This window comes from Protopterus annectens, chromosome 4.part1 (genome assembly GCF_019279795.1).
Source record: "Protopterus annectens isolate FY-2018-M chromosome 4.part1, PAN1.0, whole genome shotgun sequence".
In the NCBI taxonomy this organism is placed as follows: Eukaryota; Metazoa; Chordata; order Ceratodontiformes; family Protopteridae; genus Protopterus; species Protopterus annectens.
Genome location: NC_056734.1, coordinates 226,707,883 through 226,722,372, shown reverse-complemented (window position 1 = coordinate 226,722,372; position 14,490 = coordinate 226,707,883). Strand labels below are relative to the sequence as shown.

At 37.2% G+C, this 14,490-nt stretch overlaps 1 long non-coding RNA gene across 1 annotated transcript in view; it reads left to right on the top strand.

Moving 5' to 3' along the window:
• Positions 1-7,233: 7,233 nt before the first annotated feature.
• The window catches only part of LOC122801363, a 75,044-nt gene continuing 67,787 nt past the window's right edge, over positions 7,234-14,490 (top strand). The window contains exon 1 of the long non-coding RNA XR_006364690.1: positions 7,234-7,354. This is a non-coding gene — a long non-coding RNA (uncharacterized LOC122801363). The remainder of the gene's footprint in view (positions 7,355-14,490) is intronic.

Sequence of the window (14,490 nt, the reverse complement as noted above, 5' to 3'; positions counted from 1 at the left end):
ATTTTTCATTTCTAGCTGTTAAGAAAGTTAATCTTCTGCCTTTTTTTATTTTCTTGTAGTAGAAGAAGAAGGCACGGATGCAGTACAAACTTAGTTATTCACGAACCAGTGTATGTAAGCTCTTTTGATCGCACTTAGAATGTGCAACCTTCATCAGACAAACAATATAATTAATCAAGGGTTTAAAAAGCTGTCTCAAGTGACATCATCATTACATAGGGCATAAAATATGGTTAACTTTTCTATAAAGGAAAGGTTAAATTGTAATAGTAATGTTGTTGTTGTGTATCTGGCTGAGTGTCAGCGTTGTCCCCAATTTTATATTGGTAAGACGGAACGTCATTTGAAGTAGAGAGTGTATGAGCATCAGTACAGTATAATGAAAAAAGACTGTACTAATGCCCTAGCCAGACATATTAATGACCATAATGATCATTCCTTCTTATTTTTAGTTATGGAGCAAGTGAAAGTCAACTCTAGGGGTGGTCCTTGGTCCCTAAAACTTGAACAGAGGGAATTGTGGTGGCAACTGTTAACAAATGCCTATATGTATCCTGGACTAAATGAAGTGAGTCCCTTGAAATGTATGCTTAAATTAAAGGCCCTTGAAAGACGTTAAAATAGCAAATATAAATTAAATGGTGTTTTTTAGGTCATATATGTGTTTATGTGCATGTATGGTGTACATATAGGTATGCACATGTATTTATATGTATATACATATACATGTATACATATATTTTTTATTGTTTTTATTATGAAATATTTTTATTTGTATGTTTGTTTGTGGATATAGTTATGAAAATATTGATATTAACTTGCAATTAATTTGTATGTTTTAAATTGAATGCTTTTTTACATACAATGTATCAAATACTGAATTTTGTAAGGAATGTGTACATATATTTCTTTTTTAAAAAAAGGGTGAGTTGCTGCTTTAAAATTATGCCTTTGTATGGGCTGATGTAATGATGATGTCACTTGAGTGAGCTTTTTAAACCCTTGATTAATTATATTGTTTCTCTGATTAAGGTTGCACATTCTAAGTTCGACCTAATGCGGTTACATACACTGGTTCGTGAATAAATGTTTGTACTACATCCTTGCCTTTTTCTTCTACTAAGGTTTGTTTTGGGTCATGTTTTTTATTTTCTCCAAATGTTTAGGTTGACAGCAATGGGCCCTGTTTCTAAATCAGAGAATGATTAAATATCATGCAGTTAGAATGGCTTCAGTCGTTGATGTTTGCCAAGAATAATTTTCTCAGCAGCTTTAATGCATCTAGAATTAACTCTTTTTGCAGTTCATATAGAGTTACATGTACTGACAATTTAAGTATTTTTAAAAAATCTTTTTTTTTATTCATCCTGTTGCTGCTGCTACATTTGAGATTACATGGGCTTCTTTATTCCAAATTGCTCTAGGTTCTGTTTGCATATCTTGCCATTTTATAACTTTATATCTCTCATTATGCTGGACACTATAATCACAAGGTATAGTTATTTCAAGGGTCAATGCTACTTTTGTAATTTTCCTTCTTCTGCAGCACCTGTTTTTTTTCTACTTTTTTGACTGTTGGAAGTATATGTTCCAGTGTGATCTGTACTTCTTCATTTTCAATAATTCATTTTGGTTCATTTTTCCACATTATCACTCCTTTCAGTGTTCATTAACTTGGTCTTGAGTTTATCATAACCAGCAACAAAATGTACAACTGCTTCTAGTTGTGGTCTATACAGCCTACATTTTGTCTGTTTCTTCCACTTTTTCCATAAACTTTGTAAATCAGTATGTTCACACTTCACTGTCTTGAGCTGTGGTAATTACCTTTTCAACTTTTGATTTAAATTCACTTTATTTTAAATAAATCAAATCTGAATTGACATGTGTTTGCTCTATATACCTGCCATTATAATTGCAAGCTTTCTAGTTGTCTTCCATTTTCTTCTGAGAATGATCTTTATATTTTTGTATTTCTTTTTTTGACTTTTTTTGGTTGCTACCTATTTATGTCTACTTCTGGTTTGATTTCCATACCCACTTATTTTTGAAATGCTTCTATTCATCTAAACAAATATTTCAACTTAGACTTGCTTTGTGCATGGTTTAGAATTTTCACCATATTTCCATCTTAGGATGAAATTAAATATGTGTGCAGTTTCATTATTGGATCCTTATATAGATGGTTCATTTCAAAGTAGCTCATACCTTCCTCAGATTAAGTCATCTACAGTCATGCCATGAGGAGAGGTTTTTATTTGTCATTTGATAACATTGAAGCAGTTTTCTTGTTTTCCTGTTCAGCTGATGCAACACATTTGGCACCGGAGGGCCTCAACACCCTGGGGTGTCTGTAAAATTGTTGTGTTTTTTTATTATTTTATTTATTATTTATTATTTTTTTTATTACTATATTATTTTTTTATATATTTTGATGTAAAATAGTTCATCCACCTAATGTTTCAAATTTGCATTCGTATATATAAATGGTATTGGAGCAAGCATTTTACATCTAAATACATCACTTAAAAAATATGTAGATATTTATTTTATTTATTTGTTATTTATTTTTATTTTACATTTGTTAACTGGGAAAGTCCGACTGGATACATATCCATTTTCAGCGGAGGCCCGGGGAGAAAAGCTCCACATTGAAATTAATTTACATTACAAATTGTAGTTACAGAGAAGTCTATAAATATTTAACAACATCAGTGACAGGTTATAGTCAAAATTGTGGTTACATAAAAGTTTGCAAACATTTAATAACATCAGTGACAGGTAATAGTCAAGGTTACATGTAGATAGAAATAATCACAACTGTCATTGTTGGTAGATGGATTAGGTATACAGAAATAACACTTACATGTCTGAGCAGTGTGTAATAAAAAAATGATTTTTCAGATAGCAGGTAAGGTTGATAGTTAATTGAATGGTGGTAGGATTTTTTTATTTTATTTTTTGGACTCTTACTCCTAAACATCTGGTTTGCTGCCAGTGATTGGTGACTGAAATCATTAAATAATAACATAGATTTGACTTTCAGACTTTATTTCCTAAAGAAAATTCATGTTAACACAAATCCTGTTATTCAAGCTATTTTGTAATTTTATAAGAACATTTAAAATCTGTTCCTATTTTTGAGCACTTGTTTCCCCCTTTATTTCAGGCTTTATCTGGATTTCTTGAGCTAAAAGATCAAGAGGTATGCAAACCGGTTTTCCTTCATGTGTGTGTTTTGAAAACGGGTGAACAGCAGATGTTCGAAAGGACTTTTGCAAAGTTTGCAAACGTCAAATGCAAAATACTTTGAATGTGCAATGAACAAATGCACAGTGACATTCGTTCATTGAAGATTCGGCATTTTGGGTCAGATTGCACTATAGTAGAGATTGGAAAATGGACCCTTTCCCCACTGTAGTGCGATCTCGGATTTAGTATATGAAAGTGGGGGATGGAGGGTGCAGCCCCCCACTTGTGGGGTGAAGGGGGGCTTGCCCCCCTGCATTACACTTCATTACGCGGTAGTGGTGCTGCGGTAGCGTTGTCGCCTCACAGCAAGACATTGTCTCATTCGATTCTCAGCTAGAGTGTCTTCTGTGTGGAGGCTGCATGAATGGGCGTGCCTTCGTTGAAGGTTGTGCGTCAGGGCTGGTAACTCGGCACGTAAAAATCCACTACCAAACATTAGCGGACCGGAGTTCCACTGTGGCAACCCCTAACTGGGATAAGCCAAAAGACACAACAACATTTCTTATTCGACATTTGTGTGCAAAAATCAGCAACTCTGCTTTTCGATTTGCTGATTTTTGAACACTGGAAACTGTCGCGCTTTTGTTTTTCGTGATTATGATGCACTCATATGAGCAATCGCACGAGTGAGTTTTGCCTATGTAAAGGTAAACCATGCAAACCTCTTTACTGCTGCTGCTGTCACTGGTCCATCGATCTCAGTCGTATAGATATATATATATATATATATATATATATATATATATATACACACACACACACACACACACACACACACACACACACACACACACACACAAATATGCACTTCAGAAAATGTATGCTGACACACTTAATATTCAAGCAGCTTTGTGACTTTGTAAAATATGGTCCTATTTTGAGCATTTGTTCCCCCTTTATTTCAGGCTTTATCTGGATATTTGAGTTAAAAGTTGCGAGGTATGCAAACCTCTGTACTGCTGCTGTTATCAGTGCTCAATCGCTTCCATTCTTCAGTATTTCTCTCTCTAACACACACCTCTCTTTCATGCAAGCAAGTACATATATGCTCACACACAGAAAGAAACATAAATGCATACGCATGTCACACAGCAGACAGAAACTTCACATATGCACAATTTTTTTCTATTTTATTTAGTTTTTACACTTGTTAAACACCAAAAACGCTGCTTAGTGAGTATCAAATAATGGACTGTTCACTCTCGCTTTCACTGACATGCACATATACATACTCATAATTTTTGTTTTATTTTGATCTGTTTTTTTATATATATATTTTATACTCATGACAGCAGAAGAGCTGTTTAGTGAGTGTAAAATAATGGCGGCCATTATATTATTTTCAGTTCGAGCTTCATGGCAGCTTGATATGCTGCCCTGAAGTGGTCGACTCATTTTTCAGTGGGCAGTCCATGCGATCTACAGTACAGCCATTCTCTAAGCTGATTTATTGGGTGAACTTTAATCCAAAATGTCACAGTAATTAATCATCTTCTATGATGCTTCACCTTATGATGCATGATGCAGGAGATATGCTTTCACACAGAATGTTGGATGGTAATGAAATAACAATTGTTTTTAAATGTCATATGCTTATGCCTGCTAGGAGAAATATTTACAAGCTATATGGTTAGACATACATTCTAGAATGTAAAGACTTCATAAATATCTGTAGGGTAATTTTGTTTATTTTTTTCACAGATTACAAACCTCCATTTACTTTGTTCACCAAAAGGAAATTTGTATACAAATGGACTAACAAAAAGCAAAATATAGGTTGCTGGATATATGAGATTATCTACAGACTGCAAAGAATTATGCTAATGCTGATACACTGATTAGATGTTTGCTCCATAGAGGCCTTCAGACTTGGACACCAATCATCACTTATATAAAGTTAGATATTAAAAAAACATCTTCATGAAGAAGCAGATGAATAAAGCTCTAATAGTGCCCGAGGTGACCCAGATCTTATGACTGGATCTAGAGTTGGGAGGAGAAGACAGGAGCTTAGAGTGTATATGTCATATCAGTTCACCCATCCCAGCCTGAAGGTTATGCACAGGATTTGCAATTGCATGGGACCTGCTGAAAGATAGGAACAATGTCAGTCTATTGTTGTGACATGGTACTTATCCTACAAGACACTGCACTGTACCACCATTAAGTTGAGTGTGGGAGTATCTGCAACTAATACCAGTATTTTAAGCCATGCTATCATAGTGTGAGCATTGTCTCATTGTTTGGGGGATGGAGAAAACAGGACATGCAACATCTTCAGTGCAATATTACACAAAACACTACAGTGCAACAACTCTGAAACTCCCTGTCTTGAAGATAATTAGGATAATTAAGATAATAATTAAACCAGAAGCTGCACTGTACCACCGTTAAGTTGAGTGTGGGGATATCTGCAACCAATATCAGTATTTTAAGCCATGCTTTGGTAGTGTGAGCATTGACTCGTTGCTTGGGGATGGAGGAAACAGGACACACAAAATCTTCTGTGCAATAATACACACAACACTGCAGTACAACAACTCTGTAAGTCCCTGTCCTAAAGATAATTAGGTCTCCATTCTGTGTTTGCCCCCCTTTCCAGCTCCCCCTCAGGTCTTGGGGGTAAGTTGGACTTTACGTCAATGCAATGAAGATGATGTAAGCTGATGGTTAAAACACCAGTGGAGACCAAACAAGACAGTAGAAATCATTAGATGTCATTGACAATGCATCTGTTTATATACTTTAACCACTGGTCTGCAAAATATATAATTATGTTATTTATTCACAGTTGTGTACATGCAGGTGTAAATGAAGAAACACATATCCCAGGACTCTTGTTAAAGTAAGAATTACACCTCAGGTGACATCAATTTTTTTCTTCTGCAGAAATGCTTGTTATGAAAGCTGAAATCCAAATTTGATTAGATTTCAATAGATTTGAAAGCAAAAATCAGAAAAAAAATCAATGGGCTCAGAAACAGGCTTTTTTTCTGAAAAGTACCAGTATGAGATTTATTTGTGCCCATTAATGAAATGTATGTGCTAAATTGCAGCTACAAAATTAAATGGAGCAATTGGGTACCAGAAAGTCATTCAAGAATTTTATTTTTAATTTTTCATTAGTAATAGTTTGCTGGGTAGACATACTAATCAAAATCATTCACAGAAATTGTACCAGTCTGTGAATCTGAAGCAGATCTGATAAGGTTTTGAGCAGCACCAAGATTCCCATTTTTTTTAATCAGGGAAATCTGTCAAATCAATAAAAGTTACTTTCAAAAGCTGGCACTTGCGCCATTAGTGACAAACATTATTTGAAATCTTTATACTTATTTATTGCCATCTTGCCTATATGATAGAAACATGAACTGCCCACCACACTCAGCTGACGTTTTATAAGAGTTCCATTTCTCTGTAAAAAAATGAGAATACACTATGGTTCCCCTGAAGGCCTGCCAGTCTTCCAAGATAGAAAACTTAAATTACTGGTTTTGGATACCGACTGTTAAGTTATTAGATATAGCACTATGAAGCTAAATATGTTGAATTTGTATTCACCAACATTTTTCCATTGTAAGCCAAATATTCTTTTATTAAATGTGTGCGTGTGTAGTATCATGTATTTATTCATATATATATAGTACATTATATTACTTACTGTATTGAAAGAGGTTCAGGAGATGGTGGGTGTTCGCATTTTAGAGACATAATGATTGTGCATATTCTTTGTGAAGACTATTCACACCAGTTAGGTCTGGATCATGTTCCTGAAGCTGTTAGTGTTGTTATTGTTACAAAGTCTAGTTCATGTGTTAGAGGTTTTAAATTATTTAAGGTATTTGACTTTCATACAGGATAAAAACATAATTCTTTAAAACTCAATATTTAATCTTGACATCTTCTTAGTTGAAGTTAAAGGTAATTTAACAGATGAAATATAAACTCTTATTTTTGTACTTGTCTTCCATCTGTAGTATATTGGCATTTAAGTAAAAGTGGTGGATGAAAAGGATTCTTCAGAGAAATACAATCTGTGTTTCAACTTCTACATCTTTGAGCTGCCTGGCTTTACATGTGCTATCAATTGTCTTAAAACCAGGTAAGACTTTTTATTTATTTCTAAAACACTAATCAGTCCAGTGGCATTTTAAAAGGATTCATGAAATTTCACTGCAAAACACAAAAAAAGCAAAATACTCACATGCACTCATCATGTAAGAGGCATTACCTCTCATACAAGGGTTGCCACCTTTTTAGCTAACTAAAGTGGAGTATTTATTACTGAAATGTGATATCTGGTGGGAAAAAACACATCAACTATATGCTCAGCAAAATGTTAATTTTCATTTTATTATTACCAAAATAAAGATAGCAATGTGTTGATTGTGTTTTATACACACACACACACACACACACACACACACACACACACACACACACACACACACACACACACACACACACACACACACACACACACACACACACACACACACACACACACACACACACACACACATCTACTTTGTTTTGTTGCATCTTATTTCACTGAATTTCATTTCACCCTGACCACATAGCTGAAAACACAAATTACTGAAACTCATTTCACTGAACTTAGTATATATAGCACTGTGCAGAGTACTGTAAGCCAAGTAAAAGGTATATGCCCTTTTCCCCACTGTAGTGCAATTCTGGAGTTAGTATATATAGTTGGGGGGCACATCCCCCCACATTAGGTGGTGTGGGGGATGTAGTCCCTCACCTTCTTTGTTTTATATTGTATGTTACCAAAAACTTCGAAACAATACATTTTAAACAACAGACATGCATAGATGAAACACCAGTGACTAACTCTCCAGACGACAATTTGTACTCAAACTTATAAGTCTAGCAATGCAATCCAAATATGACCCACAAATTTGATTTATATAGGGGTGATTTACTGACTGCCTCTATCCATCAGAGACTTAGGTGCCAGACCAGGGGTGAAGTTTTGATTACCCATCCATTGGTCCAAATTTCTTCTTAAATACGAATGCGGATAGGGAGGAACTTTGTTTCATATGGATGAAGAGTCTGTTCCAGAGAATCGAAATTCTTGGGAGAAACATATCTGTCTCTCCAACATATTCTACATATGTTACAAACAAAATTTAGATCTTTTAATTTAATGGTGCTGATGCTGTTTGTTTTGTGAATGTGCCAAAAGTTTATAAAACAATGTCCAGGGATGCATTGTATGCCAGGCAAAGATCACATGTCAAAAGTATACATAATACTGACAGGGCTTTGAGACGATTAGCATAGGGCATTGTGTTTACTCCCTGTGTTCTTTTTGTAAACAATAGCTGTGGACATTCCCCTTGCTGCATGAGTCTGGTCAGGTACATACAGAAGGAGGCATTATACTCTATGAAGGGTTTGATGAGGGCCGAGTACAGTGAAATGATGATGCTATGTACTTGCTTAAGGTTTAACAATATAGAAGAATTGTCTTACTACCTTGAATACATGCGCTTTAAATGCTATGTTACTATCTACAAGAGGTCCTAGATCTCTGACTAGTGAACCAACTTTTAATGATGTTTTATTAATTACATGATTTCCTGGGTTGGCAGACTTTCTGAAAGGTACTATAATGCATTTCTTGGTATTGAGTTTTAAGCTATGGCTTTGGCACTAAGCTTTTGTATTTATTAGACCTTCCTAAAGGGTGTCCTTATCTTGGGGGATTCAATGACTGCTCCCAGTTTGCAGTCATAGACTCTGACATTGGCTTTGACATCGAAGAAGTAGATGCCAAAGAGGAGTGGGCCTAGAACTCTGGGGGACTTCACTGGTGACTGGCCTCTTTGTGGAGATGGTCTCATCAATTCTAACCTCCAGTTAGCTAGTTATCCAGTGTGTTACGGTAGGTGGTATGCATTATTTTCTTCTTATCCATTGCCTTAGTGACTTTTTCAAAAAACTTCACCTTTTCCATAAGCATGACCTGCCTTGATAAAGCCAAACTGGGGATGGATTCAGTGTCTGGAGGTCTCCTATGTCCTTACTGATAATTTCCATGATAATTCTTTTATGGCTTTGAAAATAAGACTAGTCAGACTAATGGGTCTGTAGTTTCCAGGATCTGCTGAAAGTCTTCCTTTATGAAGGGGGATGATCATCACAGTCCTTCATTCATGTGGCACAAAGCCTGTTTTCAGACTGTAGTTAAATAATATCTCCAAGGGTCCTGATAAGTCATATTTTAGACTATTCAACAAGCATCCTGGGATGTTATCAAGGCCCATTGAGACCTTGTTCTTGGCTTTAGTGAGTGCAGCCAGTACATGCTCCCTAGTTATAGCTGGAATTGTTATGTTTGAGGGTATTTTGGGGGAATGGTTAGACAGATGGGGGAAGGGGGTTAAAGTTGGAACTGAATTTGTCAGCCAGCAGGTTCGCTATTTTGCCAGGCTTGATGAATGTGGCACCATTAACCACCAGTTCAGCACATTGCTGTATGCTGCCCTTGAGGTTTCTGACATAGATGTAGAAGGCCTTATGGTTATCTTTCTCCTGGGAGGCTATCATATCCTCAGAGTTGGTTTTGCTTGACCTAATTATCCCTCTTAGTTCCCCATTTAATTTGATGATAGAATTTCTATCTTTATGGGAATTACCCTTCCTGTTTTTTTGCCATATTTTTCCCTTTGTTGTATATCCTGTTTAATATGGGATGACATAAGGGTGGTTTGTTTCTGGGACTAGTCCTGGGCTTACTTCTAGTAGGTACAGCACTCTCTATACAGTCATTGACATGGTTGCACAGAGTTTTGTGAGAGCAATTTAGTATAGGCTGGTGTGTTCTTGGGGTTTGGAGGGACACTGAATTTTACCAAACCATCACATAATTACAGGTAACTTGCCTTGGTATAGTTCCAAACTGTCACTGGTTTTAATGGGATTGCCCAGTTGATTTTGAATGAGACAGCTTTATGGCCGGACATTACCGAGGAGGATAACACATGGGAGTAGGGGGTGGGGGTTCAAATGTGCCCCCATATTTCTGAACATGAGGTCCAGCATGTTGGAGCTTCCAATGGGTGCATTCACTGTTTGGTCAAGAGAGTTTGTGTTTCAGAAGTCCAGCATTATCTGTGCCTGTAGATCTGAGGCCACATAGGATTCCCAGTCTATAGAGAGGTAATTAAAGTTTCCTATGAATAGAATGCTAGTTTGGACGGTAAGTGTCTCCAGTCAGTCCATATATGCATTGTGAGCTTCTTAGGACATGAATGGTGACCGATAGCTGGCTAGAATATGGTAAAGGATTTTGTCTATGGTGATCTGCACATGCAGGAACTCCAGTGAATCATCCTATTTGACCACCTTAGAAGATTATTTTTAATGTATATTGAGAAACCTTAACCTTTAGCCCTTGTCTATGCAGCCATTGGTTTAAAATTGTAGAAGGCACTGAAACATTGCACTTCCATGGTACTCTCTGCTGCTTTAAACCTTGTCTTGGTAACTGCACAGATGTTGATATTCTCAAGTGTGAGAAGAGCTTGAAGGGAGTGTAATTTTTGTTATTTAGACTCCTGTTACTGAACAGCTACACCATGAGGTTCAACTGAGTAGATTTTGCAAAGCTGGAAGATTTGTCAATTTGGCATTGCCTGAAAATGGCACAATGGGAGTGGATAAAGTTTTAGCCAGTATTCAAATCCCTAGAGGGGAAAAGTGCAGACCATTCTTGTCAAAGCAACATGGTCTGTTGACCATATCCTCCTAAGCTGACAAATACCCTTAGAATGACAACAGAAAGACAGCCAGTTGTTGAAATCAATCATTTTTTGCTCATGTTGTGCCTCATCCTAGGTGATGGTAATATGCTGCTCAATGCTACTCTCATATGAGCCTGAGGCACATAGTCTTAAAACTCCATAATGTGTTACTTTATATCGTACTTTATATAGTCCAGGGAGGTGCATCTCAGGTCATTTACACCTACATGGACTATGATGGAATCATAGTGGTACCTGTGGTGTAATGAATTGAGTCTGTGCATGATTTGGAGGATCCTGGCTCCCAATAAGCAACCAACAGTTATCGTCTCCTTGTTCAGCCTGGTTAGATGGGCATTAGTATATTTTACTATAGAGTCACCTATTATGCGAGTCCTGCAAAACGTGTTTGCTTCCCTTATGGGCTTAGTGTTTAGAGCTTCACTGAGAGTAACAGTATGTGTTGTTAGGTGTTGTTTTTCCTGAATGCCTTTGGGCTGGCTGAGGTATAGTTTTGACAACAGGTGATCTAAGTATTTTTTATTGTTTAGGAAGATTGGCTTCAAGTGCCTCAAGTTCATAAGTTCATATGAAATTATTAGTCTAGTGGCTTAAGAGCTCTTACAAGCCTTTTCAATATAACACTAGTTTACCCAATATATGGCCCCTAGTGGGCAAAAGGATGGTGTGAATTTGTGCCTGTCCATTGAGTATATTACAGATTGCCCCTGTTTATAAGGAACATAGGCACTACCCCAGGTGTGAGTTTGAGATTTTCCATCCATTGATGCAAATTGCAGTTGAAGATGGCCAGGTAAGGGCTCTGCTAATGTGAATATGAATTCTGTTCCAAAGAAGGGGCAATTGCTGACACACATATCTTTCTCTTCAACATGTTTTGTTTGAGTTGCTGACTTAATTTACATCCCTAGATCAGATGACCCTTATGCTGTTTGACTTGTGGATGTGTAGCAGCTCCATCAGGGCTGGATTTGACTTGTGGATGTGTAACACCTCCATCAGAGCTGGATTTGTGGGTGCCTTGTAGGTCAGACATAGATCACCCTTTAATAGCTAATAGAGAGAGAGAATAAAGGGATAGGGCTTTTAGTCTGTATAGGGCATATATTTACACCCTGTATTTTCTTTGTGAGGAACCTTTGAGGTCACTCCTGCTGTTGTAAGTGCCTAGTCAAGTACATTCTGAATGGCACATTGTACTCAATTATCAGTCTAATGAGGGCTGTGTTCACTGGGACTGTAATCTCCCTGGATCTGGATCCCTTACCTTAACGTATAAGTTGTGCCACATAGAAAAACTTCCTCACCGCTGTAGACACATGGTGGTCAAAGTTCAGGCTACTATCTATCTGTGTACCTAGATCTCTTACAGCTGAATCTACTCTTAGAAGTGCTATTGATGATGTCATTTGCAAGGAGTATTTGACTTCCCATATTGTTTGATAATGCTTTTTTTTCAAAGTTAGTTTTAAGCTATAGTTATTGCTTCAAACATCTGTCTGATCTAGACCCTTCTGAAGGATATCTACATCACTGGGGGATTCTTTGATTGCTCTCAGCTTGCAGGCATCAGCACACTTTGTCATTCAGAGGCCTGCCACATTAGCCTTGGCTTCAGAGAAGTATATTCCAAATAGGAGTGGTCTCAACACTGAGCCCTGTGGCCAACAACTAGTAACTGGCCTCTTGCTGAATCTGGATTTATCCACTTTAACCACATGTCTTGTTCATGAGCCAATTGGTTAGCCATTTGGTGATGTAAGGATATATGCACAGTTTTTTGACTTATTTATAATACCTGAGTGGGGAATTGTGTTAAATGCCTTGGCCAGGTCGAGATAGGCAGTATGTACTGTTTAACCTTCATCCATGGCCTCAGTGACTTTCTCAAAGAAATCCAACAGATTTAGTAGGCATGACCTGCTCTTGACAAAGCCAAATTGGGTCAGGTCCAGTCTTTGGAGGTGTCCTACATCATTGTTTATTAGGTCCATGATTATTCTTTCCATGACCTTACATACAAGACTGGTCAATCTTATAGGTCTGTAATTTCCCTTGTCAGGATATAGTCCCTGGATATAGTCCTGCTTTATGCAGAGTTATGACTGTTGCTGTCCTCCACTCTACCAGGACAAAGCCATTCCAGAGGCTGTGGTTAAATAGAGATCCTAATGAACCTGATAAGTCCTGATTTAAACTGTTTAAGATGCAACCTGTTCAGGCCCTATTGATGTCATGTTTTTAGATTTAGAGTGTGCAGTGAGAGCCTGTTATTTGTTGATAACTGGCAGTGGAGTGGTAGAGAGTATTTCTTCAGGGAGAAGTGGGGGGTGATAAAGAGGTGAAATTGGAGTTATTTGTTGCCCAGCAGATTTGCCATATCTTTTGGCTGAGTATAGGTGGTGTCATCTGTATACATTCCAACCACCTACTGAACATGAAAGAGCAAAAGGTGGAGGTGTATCTATTTTTAAAAAGGGTAGGCACACCATATGCAACTAGCCATGGGTCACTTCACCACCAGCCCGGCAAATAATCATATTATACAGAAAGCAAGAGAAGGTGAATATCCTACACACAGTAGCTAGGACATACTGAAGGGAACCCCAGACTCATCCAGACACCTGAAACCGCTCTCAATCACAGCCCTGAATCACAACATTTTAATCACTGTATGGGTTTGGGACAGGGTTGATTTATATTTCTCCTCTGCATCTCCAGATGTATTTCTCACCAGAGTCATGAGCCATGGTTCCAGTGGATATCCAGCATCCCCTTAAAAAAAAAAGTGGAACAGGATGGTGTCTGGTCCAGAACTATGGAGCAAGGCATTCAGGTTAGTGTTTGGTGCTTAACTGGTTTGTCTTTTTCCTAATGTCAGAGCATAATCAGTATGCTCCATGCACCACACATTTATTATTTAACTACCCATAGTAGAAAATATTACACATAACTCAGGGTAGAATAAACAGTAGTACAGGAATGCTTTTAAAACTCATTTCAGTGGTAATCCTGCAAACAACTGCTTATACCTTTGCAGCTGAAAGAAATTCTAAGGAAGATGGGAACAGATCAAGGAAAATATGTTATACTGCCATTTTGATGCATGACTAACTGCAGTAGCTAGTGACTTATTTCACATTTGTTGACTGTGTACTGTAAAATGTGTGTTGAAAAGTATGGAATTGAAACATAAAACCATTTCAAGTCATTATAAGTATGCATAAGCACCACTCTTATTCAGCTGCTCAAGTTACATAAGCACTTCCCCAATCACTGCTGCAAGTGTACATAAAGTACTTCTCATACACAACTGAACTTCAGTAAAGATATTTTTCTGAATGGTTTATTGAGTTGCTACCTTGCATTACAACAGTACTATGTGGATTTATTGTGGGTTTGTTTTGTCTTTTCTCTCCCCACCTTTTTTTCTCTTTTGTTT